Consider the following 10950-nt stretch of genomic DNA (forward strand, 5'->3'; position numbering starts at 1 on the left):
TCACCAGCTGGGTTTCGGAAACAACCAAGAGGCGAGGGGGTTTCTAGGTCATTAGCATGCATCAGGGTCATTTAACATGACATCTGCCATAGGTCATTTTGTTGGTGTTGGTTCAGCTTTTCTACCAGCACCTCTGATTTTGTAGGAACAATTTTCATTATGGGATACAGGGATTTGGAAGCAAAGCAGAATGCTTATTTGTATATTATAGCAAAGTGGTCATGATAGGGTTAATGAGGCTACCCAGGGTGTTATGGGATGGAGCCACGCTCCACCTCCTTCCTTCCAACCTCTTTTAGTTAATGGGAGATTATTTCCCCCTACCCACCCCCCACCCCCCGTCTGTGTGGTGCAGATGAATAAAGCAGCAAGTTCCCAGCCTGCGGTCCTTGGAGTAGACTCTTTGCACTGAGCTGTTCCTTCCCAAAACAGATCATTGCTTCCAGCTTTCAGTTGCTGTAGTCTGAACTTTGAGAGCATCGCAGAGTAATTGGAGCCCAGATACTATGGTGATGGACAGGAGTCAGTGAATTCTCACACTAAGTCAGAACTGGGTCTAGTTTTCCTCTCCTTTAGCCTCCAGACCCTTATGATCTTGGGTGAGGTTGTATATACCCAGCTCCACCATGGTCAGGACATCTTGCCACACACCAGTGATCTCCTGAGGAGCTGATTACGTGCTTGGATACTTCCTTTCATAAACCCAGCTCCGGCAGAGAAACTACCCATGGCTGAGTGGTTAACTACTTTGCCCAAGCACACAGCAGAAGGGCACTTCACCTCGAACCAAAAGGCTTTACTCCCCTTACCAAGAAGCCCTGAAATTCATGCACATTTGGAAGCCAGTTCTGATCTCATTTAGAATGGTGTAAATCAGGAGTAACTACATTGACTTCAATGGGGTTACACTGGCGTAAAGCTAATGTGAGGGAGATCAGAATCAGGACCCAGAAGTCTCCAGGATGAGGTGTTTTTCAAGCAGAGACAGAGTCACTATGTACACTATGTAAATGTGCTAATGAGATCAATGCCAACACCCATGGTACATTCTGTTCCATTCTGGATCGAGAAGTTTTGAAGTAGATGCTTAGTGGGCTAATAATCTGCCTAGCAGTTCCCAGAACATTCTCCCAGCTGGCAGCTTGTGCATGCAGAGCACGGGAAATTGGCTGGCTGGGGTTTGATTGTGGGAGCGCTGAATTATTATTGTAGCCTTCCTAACTCCGTCACATTTCCGATGAAAAATGAATAACAATTCTCAGGGTTATTTTTCCCCCTACTTGAACCTTACATTTTCCTTCACTTAAAACTATTCTGTTCCAATCCTCTAAGAGCTAACACTAGTTGCGATTATTTATTGTTTGTATACAGTGCATAGGAGACCTAATCACAGCCCAGGACCCCACAGCGCTAGGTGCTGTACAAACACAAAACAAAAAGACAGTCCCTGCCCCACAGAGCTTCCAGTTGACATATAAGGCAAGAGACAACAGAAGGATGCAGACAGACCAGGGAGGACAAGGAAACAGTGCGACAAAAGCAGTTAGCACGCTAGGCTGTGGTCTCAGCAAATCAGCAGCCTGGCTGTTAAGTTTATGGTGAACATCACAGCAGAGGGGAGTTTTAAGGAGGATTTTGAAGGAAGCCAGTGAGTTAGATGTGCAGGCATTCACGTGGAGCTCCTCCCAAGAGCAAGGGACAGCAGGGGAGAAAGCAGAGTCTCCAAGATTGCAAGTAGCAGCCAGTAGGCACCAGGCTGTAACACAGGGGTCTATCCCCTCTCCTTTGGATTAGTCTCCAGTGAATGATCCATGTCACTCCACAGTTTGGCTTGGCTTTAGATCCATCTCACTCGCCCCCACAGCCCAGGGCAAGGTCCTTCCACTCTCTGGCCTGGGCCCCATACACTGGGGAGATGTTCTCTCCCCTGAGCCCCAGTCATTTCGGGGCTCACCCACTCCCCACGTGCTGAGTCTCAATAGCTCCCCTCCCTCCCCATGCAGAGAGCACCCACCCCGCTCTCTCTTTAACCCGTCTCCCCCCCAGTTCAAAGTGAGTTTCTATCATCTCTGCATTGGAAAGTCACCAATCTGTGCATACCTTCATCTTTTCCCCTGCAAGAATTCTGTGCTGACCCCAGGGTACACCACAATTCCAAAGTAGCCCTGCAAAGTGTTAGGGTCATAGAATCATAGAATATCAGGGTTGGCAGGGACCTCAGGAGGTCATCTAGTCCAACCCCCTGCTCAAAGCAGGACCAACCCCAACTAAATCATCCCAGCCAGGGCTTTGTCAAGCCTGACCTTAAAAACCTCTAAGGAAGGAGATACCACCACCTCCCTTGGGAACCCATTCCAGTGCTTCACCACCCTCCTAGTGAAAAAGTTTTTTCTAATATCCAACCTAAACCTCTCCCACTGCAACTTGAGACCATTGCTCCTTGTTCTGTCATCTGCTACCACTGAGAACAGCCGAGCTGCATCCTCTTTGGAACCCCCCTTCAGGTAGTTGAAAGCAGCTATCAAATCCCCCCTCATTCTTCTCTTCCGCAGACTAAACAATCCCAGTTCCCTCAGCCTCTTCTCATAAGTCATGTGCTCCAGCCCCCCTAATCATTTTTGTTGTCCTCTGCTGGACTCTTTCCAATTTTTCCACATCCTTCTTGTAGTGTGGGGCCCAAAACTGGACACAGTACTCCAGATGAGGCCTCACCAATGTCAAATAGAGGGGAATGATCATGTCCCTCGATCTGCTGGCAATGCCCCTACTTATACAGCCCAAAATGCCGTTAGCCTTCTTGGCAACAAGGGCACACTGTTGACTCATATCCAGCTTCTTGTCCAATGTAACCTCTGTTTCTAAATAGGTTATAACCATTGATTTTAACATCCCAGGTATGCAATCAATACTATCAGATTTCACTAACACTCACTGGATCAAATTCATGCTCATAAATGAACAATTCCAATTTATCTTTTTTGTTACTGAGGCTCCTGGCACTGATAATTAAAGAGTCTGCTCATTATGTCCTCTGATTATTTGATTAATTCTGCACTCAATTTTGAGCTGTGTCCTTAGATCTTCCCTCTTCTTACTCCCCCCGGTTAGTTTAATGTCCTCCTTTCTATTTTAGCCAGCTTGCCCCTGAGAAGATTGGTCCCCTTTCTACTGAGGTGGAGGCCATCCACACTCTACACCCCCCTTGCACCATAGAAGATGGACCAATGTTCCACAAAACTAAACCTCTACAACCTATCTCACTGACTTGCACAGTGGTTCACTTCCAGAATCTTTCGTCTTCCTTTGCTCATGGACCAGGAAGAATCTCAGGAAAGATCACATGGACGTTCTCCTTCTTCAGCATGCTTCTGAGTTCCCAGAAGTCATCTGCTCTCTGTGAGAGATCCTGCAACGCAGTGTCATCAGTGCCAATATGAGACATCGCCAACGGATCCTTTCCCACCGACTTCAAAAGCCTATTCAATCTCAGAATGACATGTCATCTCTCGGTTCTGGGAAGGCAGCACAGCGTCCTATCTGCCTGTCGCTTGCAGAATGTTCTTCCAATTCTTCTGAGCATTAAATCCCCAACAAGGATCATCTGTCTTCATTGGATGGGGGGAGAGCTCTTTGTGGAGAAGCTTGATTTTCTTTACAGATTGGGCCAAGCTGCCATCCACAGGGTATCCCATATGCCTCTATGTTCCCTTGCATCAGCTGGTCTTGAGAGATATCATCCACAATTTCCATGCTGAATACCTGGTATCAATTGGAAATGTCTAGCTCTTTGACCATCTAGCAGACCCTCTAACATTCTAGTAGAATGAGATATTGTGATTATTGGATTATAACTCAGTGGCCAATATGCAACAGATAGAGCCTGACAGCTCAGGGTCAGAGACTTCCCCATGTTCTCTTCAGTTCAGCCGCTGATGTGGGCTTCATAGAGTTAACTAGTATCTTGTAAAGACACACAGAAGAAAAGGAAAAGAGTAAGGGGAGGAGGAGAAGAGAAATGACAGAGGGCACAGGAGGGCATTAGGAAGCCACTTAGGGAAGAATCACTTCTCCTTCCAGTTGTACTTAAGCCTCAGCCACAGAGGCTGAATCATGATGGGTCTAGGATTTGCTGGGCAAAATGCAAACCCTGTGCATGTTTCCTTTAAGGAGGCACCATGCAAAAGTTCTTTCTTTGTTCTTGAAACATCCATGTTACAGATGGGACAATCTCAGGGAAGGGTGATGGCTCTCTCCTGCACACCAGCCAGGTCAAGATAGGAGGCTGTGAGTCAATTAATTGAATCAAAGCTGTGAGTGAGGTCATGGCAGAGGTGGTAGCTGGACTAACTCATGCAAAATATCAACAAGAATTTATGGTCTTTAAAATTAACCGGCTCAAATCAAGTCATCTGGTCACTGGACATTTTATATGGGCTAGATTCACTGGTATGTCCCAGCTGCTTTGTATTGTTTTGGGGATTGTCATAGGTCATAACTGGCCCCTGGGTAACGATGATGTCAGAAAGGCACTTAGAATGTTCAACGTTTCTCCAGTATCCCATGGAGAAGGTGGGTTCTTTCCTTGCCAACAGACAGGCAACTGGGGAAAAACTTGGCCATGCATCCTTGGCAAACTTGGCCATGCATCCTTTAGATGGATTCAATGGCCAACAGATCTGAAATGGATCTGTCAGCTGAGAAACAGAGATTAGACCCATTGGGGGCTCCATGGAAACTGCATAGGATTCATGTTATTGCATAGATTGTTCTCTTTCATAGAATCATAGAAATGCAGGGCTGGAAGGGACCTTGAGAGGTCATCAGATCCATCCTCCAGTGCTCAGGCAGGACCAAGGAAACCTAGACCATCCCGACAGGTGTTTGTCTAACCTGTTCTTCAAAACTTCCAGTGACAGGGATTCCCCAACCTCCCTTGGAAGCCTAGTCCAGAATGTAACTACCCTTCAAGTTAGAAAGGTTTTCCTAATATCTAAACTAAATCTCCCTTGCTGCAGATTAAGCCCATTATTTCTTGTCCTACCTTAAGTGGACATGGAGTACAATTGATCACCGTCCTCTTAATAAGAGCTCTTAATATATTTGAAGACTTGTTATCAGTTCCCCTCTCAGTCTTCTTTTCAAGACTAAACATGTCCAGGTTTTTTAACCTTTCCTCATAGTTCAGGTTTTCTAAACCTTTTATCAATTTTGTTGCTCTCCTCTGGACTCTCTCTTCAATTTATCCAGATCTTTCCTAGAGTATAGCACCCAGAATCTGATGCAGTACTCCAGCTAAGGCCTCACCTGTGCTGAGGAGAATAGGACAATAACCTCCCGTGTCTTACATACAACCCTCCTCTTAATGTACCCCAGCATGATATTAGCCCTTTTCCCCAACTGCATCACATTGTTGATGCCTATTCAATTTGTGTTCCACTATAAACCCCCAGATCTTATTCAGCAGCATTCTGACCTTGCCGGTTATTGCCCATTGAGTAGTTGTTCGTTTGATTTTCCCCTCTTAAGTGTACTACTTTGCACTTGTCATTACTAAATTTCATTCTGTTTCTAACCTTTGCCAGTAAAATGGGAGTCCCAAACGCAGTGGTGCAGCAGGGCACTCCCAGGGGAGATGGTATAGTCTAGTCGCTAATGATACTTAGGGTGTATACAGGCCTCTCTATGCTCAGAGAGCTGTACAAGCATCACCCAGTTATCCCTCGTGTGGCACTTATGTGTGAGAGGTTACCTGCCCACTGTCATCCCCATTTTGCAGCATGAGCTACCAAGAGGCAGCAGTCGATTTGGCCAGGATTACACGAGTGCCAGCATTACAAGTCAGGAGTTCCTGGATTCCATTCCTAAGCTCTAACCGCCAGACCGACCCATTCCTGTCTCTGCCACTGACTGGGGTAAGTCAGAACCTCTCTGTATCTCACCTATGACATGGATCTAGTCCCCACTTTCTGGGGGTATTGTGGGGCTTAATTATGCAATGCTTGTGAAGCACTTTGAGATCCTTGGATGGAAGAGGTTCGACTTAGAAGAAGGATGGTTTCATGGTGATAGTGTAACACCGACAGACCCCGGTCGTTGGCGGGCGAGATTGAACTTGGGGCCTCTGGAGCTTAGTGCATGAGCCTCTCCAGCATGAGCTAAAAGCCAGCTGGCTGTTAGGTAAGACTGTAGAGCAGACTCATTTTCTCTCTCTCTCTAAGTGGTCTTGGTGCCACGAGATGGGACAGAACCCCGCACCCAGAAGGTGTGTGGGTTACGATAGCACTGGACTGGGATGCTTGGTTCAGTTCCTAGCTTTGCCAATGACTTCCTATATAGGCTCAGACAAATTTCTCTGCTTCTGTTCCCCACCTGTAAAATGAAGAGAATAGCATTTCCTTTGTTTGTTTAGCATGGGGACATGGAGATCACCGAGGCTGGCGGGGCCCAGATCTCAGCTGAAGTGTCTAAGTGCAGCTGCAATACATAGAATAATGAAGAGTAGCTGGTGCTGGTAGCAAGCTGTGTATTTGGCCTCCCAGTATTTCAACGACACACCTGTTCCTGCCACCCTCTGGGTCACCACAGCAGAGGCCTTGAATCATAGAATCATAGAATATCAGGGTTGGAAGGGACCCCAGAAGGTCATCTAGTCCAACCCCCTGCTCGAAGCAGGACCAATTCCCAGTTAAATCATCCCAGCCAGGGCTTTGTCAAGCCTGACCTTAAAAACCTCTAAGGAAGGAGATTCTACCACCTCCCTAGGTAACGCATTCCAGTGTTTCACCACCCTCTTAGTGAAAAAGTTTTTCCTAATATCCAATCTAAACCTCCCCCATTGCAACTTGAGACCATTACTCCTCGTTCTGTCATCTGCTACCATTGAGAACAGTCTAGAGCCATCCTCTTTGGAACCCCCTTTCAGGTAGTTGAAAGCAGCTATCAAATCCCCCCTCATTCTTCTCTTCTGCAGACTAAACAATCCCAGCTCCCTCAGCCTCTCTTCATAAGTCATGTGCTCTAGACCCCTAATCATTTTTGTTGCCCTTCGCTGGACTCTCTCCAATTTATCCACATCCTTCTTGTAGTGTGGGGCCCAAAACTGGACACAGTACTCCAGATGAGGCCTCACCAGTGTCGAATAGAGGGGAACGATCACGTCCCTCGATCTGCTCGCTATGCCCCTACTTATACATCCCAAAATGCCATTGGCCTTCTTGGCAACAAGGGCACACTGTTGACTCATATCCAGCTTCTCGTCCACCGTCACCCCTAGGTCCTTTTCCGCAGAACTGCTGCCTAGCCATTCGGTCCCTAGTCTGTAGCGGTGCATTGGATTCTTCCATCCTAAGTGCAGGACCCTGCACTTATCCTTATTGAACCTCATCAGATTTCTTTTGGCCCAATCCTCCAATTTGTCTAGGTCCTTCTGTATCCTATCCCTCCCCTCCAGCGTATCTACCACTCCTCCCAGTTTAGTATCATCTGCAAATTTGCTGAGAGTGCAATCCACACCATCCTCCAGATCATTTATGAAGATATTGAACAAAACCGGCCCCAGGACCGACCCCTGGGGCACTCCACTTGACACCGGCTGCCAACTAGACATGGAGCCATTTATCACTACCCGTTGAGCCCGACAATCTAGCCAGCTTTCTACCCACCTTATAGTGCATTCATCTAGCCCATACTTCCTTAACTTGCTGACAAGAATACTGTGGGAGACAGTGTCAAAAGCTTTGCTAAAGTCAAGAAACAATACATCCACTGCTTTCCCTTCATCCACAGAACCAGTAATCTCATCATAAAAGGCGATTAGATTAGTCAGGCATGACCTTCCCTTGGTGAATCCATGCTGACTGTTCCTGATCACTTTCCTCTCATGTAAGTGCTTCAGGATTGATTCTTTGAGGACCTGCTCCATGATTTTTCCAGGGACTGAGGTGAGGCTGACTGGCCTGTAGTTCCCAGGATCCTCCTTCTTCCCTTTTTTAAAGATTGGCACTACATTAGCCTTTTTCCAGTCATCCGGGACTTCCCCCGTTCGCCACGAGTTTTCAAAGATAATGGCCAAGGGCTCTGCAATCACAGCCGCCAATTCCTTCAGCACTCTCGGATGTAACTCGTCCAGCCCCATGGACTTGTGCACGTCCAGCTTTTCTAAATAGTCCCTAACCACCTCTATCTCCACAGAGGGCTGGCTGAAGGAGGAGGCAGGAACAGCCTGCCCTCCAGTTCATACAACATGTGTAAATGTTTTAAAGCCTGCCTTTAACAAGTCCATTACACCTTGACTGTCTTTTGTGCTTGGGGCCAGGCCTGCTGTCTCTGATCGTTCATACAGCCAGCCTGACAGCCATTGTAATGGGAGAGCAGCAGACAGTGTTCCTGTAAACAGAGATCTGGCTGCGGATAGCACCAAGCCAAACAAAGTGTCCCATTCATTGGTACTGAGGAGCAGAATTCATGGTGCCAAGGGGTGGAATTTAACCTGCCCATGTGGGTGTGGGGGGGCAAAATCACACAGCATGGGCTAAATTGTGAGGTTAGGCACACCCCTGAGCAAGGAAGGATGATCAGCCTCCCCGAAGAGGCACTGTGGTGCAGAGTCACAAGGTCTCCCCTGCCGGGGTAGGGAGGAAGTGATTTGCTGCTGGTCTAGACTAGCGTCTGATGACCACAACCCTGGGCAAGCTCAGCTGCGTCGGCCCATGAGTCATGGGAGGAGAGACCCAAGGCTCAACCGGTTCCCCGTCGCACCTCCATCCCCTTGCTTCGCTCTGTCCCTCGATGCCACCTCCCCACTGCCACCTCCCCACTGCAAGACCCTTCTGGGTAGCTGTTGCCACCTGGAACCACGTGTGCGTCCCTTCCCCCTTTCCCAGCTCACCATGGATTTTCAAAACTGAGCGGCCAGCACCTTGCGCTGGCCTGTTCCTTGGAGTGACTTTCTCTCGCTGCTAGTTTTTCATTTATACCTTCTTTGTTTGACTCTGCAGCAAGGTTATGTACCCCTCCAAAGCATTTTGGGATGCGGTTTGTAGGAAAGATGCTGCTCACAATTAAGCTGTATTTTATTCAATGGTGATTACCCTTCAGCTGCTTCCCCCCCAGGGTTATTTCACTGCCGATCATCCCCATGTACTTCCGCTGGGGTGTTTTTTATCAATATCTCTGAACCTGTTACAGCTTTGGAGTATGCATGTGCTCAGTGATTGCTCATAAACAATAAAGCAGGGCTACAGTGCCGGTGAGCAGCTGTTCCTGAGTCCAACACAATCTCACGCCTGCAATTAGACTGGGATATAGGTTATGCTAGGACACTCCTCACTCACAAATGAGGCCATTTCTGATTTTTTCAGCCATAAAGCCAGATTTTGTTTATTGTCGCCTGCTATAATATTTCAGGCTTAATTTTACATCCCATATGAAAGGGACGTGAGCCAAAGGGGCCTGTTGCATTATTTTCATCGCCCTGACGGCAAACATAGAGACTTAACAATCGCAGCCAGGGCCGTGGCCAGTGTCTGCAGTTACATGAAGTGCTAAGAGTCAGACTTAGAGTCTCTGGGGTGGTGTGTTGGGAGCCCTTCCCGCGCCGAGCAAGCTTCACAATAGGACACCCCTTTAACACTATGAAGGGTGGGATGGCGGTTGGCTAGAACCCTCTGAATCCTAATCAGGAGCATCTGAGACTTCCAAGGAGGTTCTCCCGTGCAGTGACCGACCAGGTCCAACCATGCCGAGCATGTGACAGGTCATAGGAGCACAGGCCCAGCTGGCCTGTCTCCAAATACAACAGCTGAACATGCTGCACTATGGGGGATTTCTGTGCTGGGAGTGGTGGAATGGGAGGAGGCAGGGATGCTCTTCCACTCCCAATGTGCCCATGAAGGAGACAGCTACACCACTGCTAAGCACTGAGACTGCAGCTATGGGCGCTTTAGGGCATGTCTACTCTGCATCTGGGAGCGAGGCTCCCACTCCCGGTCCACAGACTTGGGCTAGCGGGGCTTGCACTAGCCCTCTAAAAATAGCTTCTAGACAGCGCTTTGATATTGCATCCTGGGCTGGAGCTTGGAGTGTCCATCCACCCTACCCACTAAGGCTCCAAAGCCCAAGCTCCAGCCCGAGCTGCAATGTCTGTACTGCTATTTTTAGACGGATGTAGAGCAAGCCCGGGGAACCAGACTGAGAGATTATTGCTGGGCTAGGGCTGACAGTGCTGCCTAGCCCACAGGAGAGGTGACTGCGGGGTTGGCAGAGTTGCCAAGGTCTAACCTATCTCTGTGCATCAGCTAGTCTTGAGAGGAAGATATTCATAGATTCCAAGGCCAGAAGGGAACATTGTGATCACCTGGTCTGACCCCCTGTGTAACACAGGCCAGAGAGCTGCCCCAGAACAATTCCTAGAGCAGGTCTTTTAGAGAAACAGCCAATCTGGATTTAAAAATTGTCAGCGATGGAGAATCCACCACAAACTTTGATAAGCTCTTCCAATGGCTAATTACCCTCACTGTTAAAACTGTACACCTGATTTCGAGTCTGAATTTGTCAGTCTTCAGCTTCATGTTAGACCTTTTGCTGCTAAATGGAAGAGCCCACTATCAAATTTTTGTTCCCCATGTAGGTGCTTATAGACTGTGATCAAGTCACCCCTTAACCTTCTCTTTGTTAAGTAAAATAAATTGAGCTTCTTGGTCTATCACGATAAGACAGGTTTTCTAATCCTTTAATAATTCTTGTGGCTCTTCTCTGAACCCTCTCCAATTTATCAGCCTCCTTCAGTTGTGGACACCAGAACTGGACACAGTATTCCAGCAGCAGTTGCACCAGTGCCAAATACAAAGGTAAAATAACCTCATTCCTACTATTCCCCTGTTTATGCATCCAAGGATTGTGTTAACCTTTTTGTCCACAGCTTCGCACTGGGAGCTCGTTCAGCTGATTATC

The sequence above is a fragment of the Natator depressus genome, chromosome 2 (assembly GCF_965152275.1).
Source record: "Natator depressus isolate rNatDep1 chromosome 2, rNatDep2.hap1, whole genome shotgun sequence".
Lineage (NCBI taxonomy): Eukaryota > Metazoa > Chordata > Testudines > Cheloniidae > Natator > Natator depressus.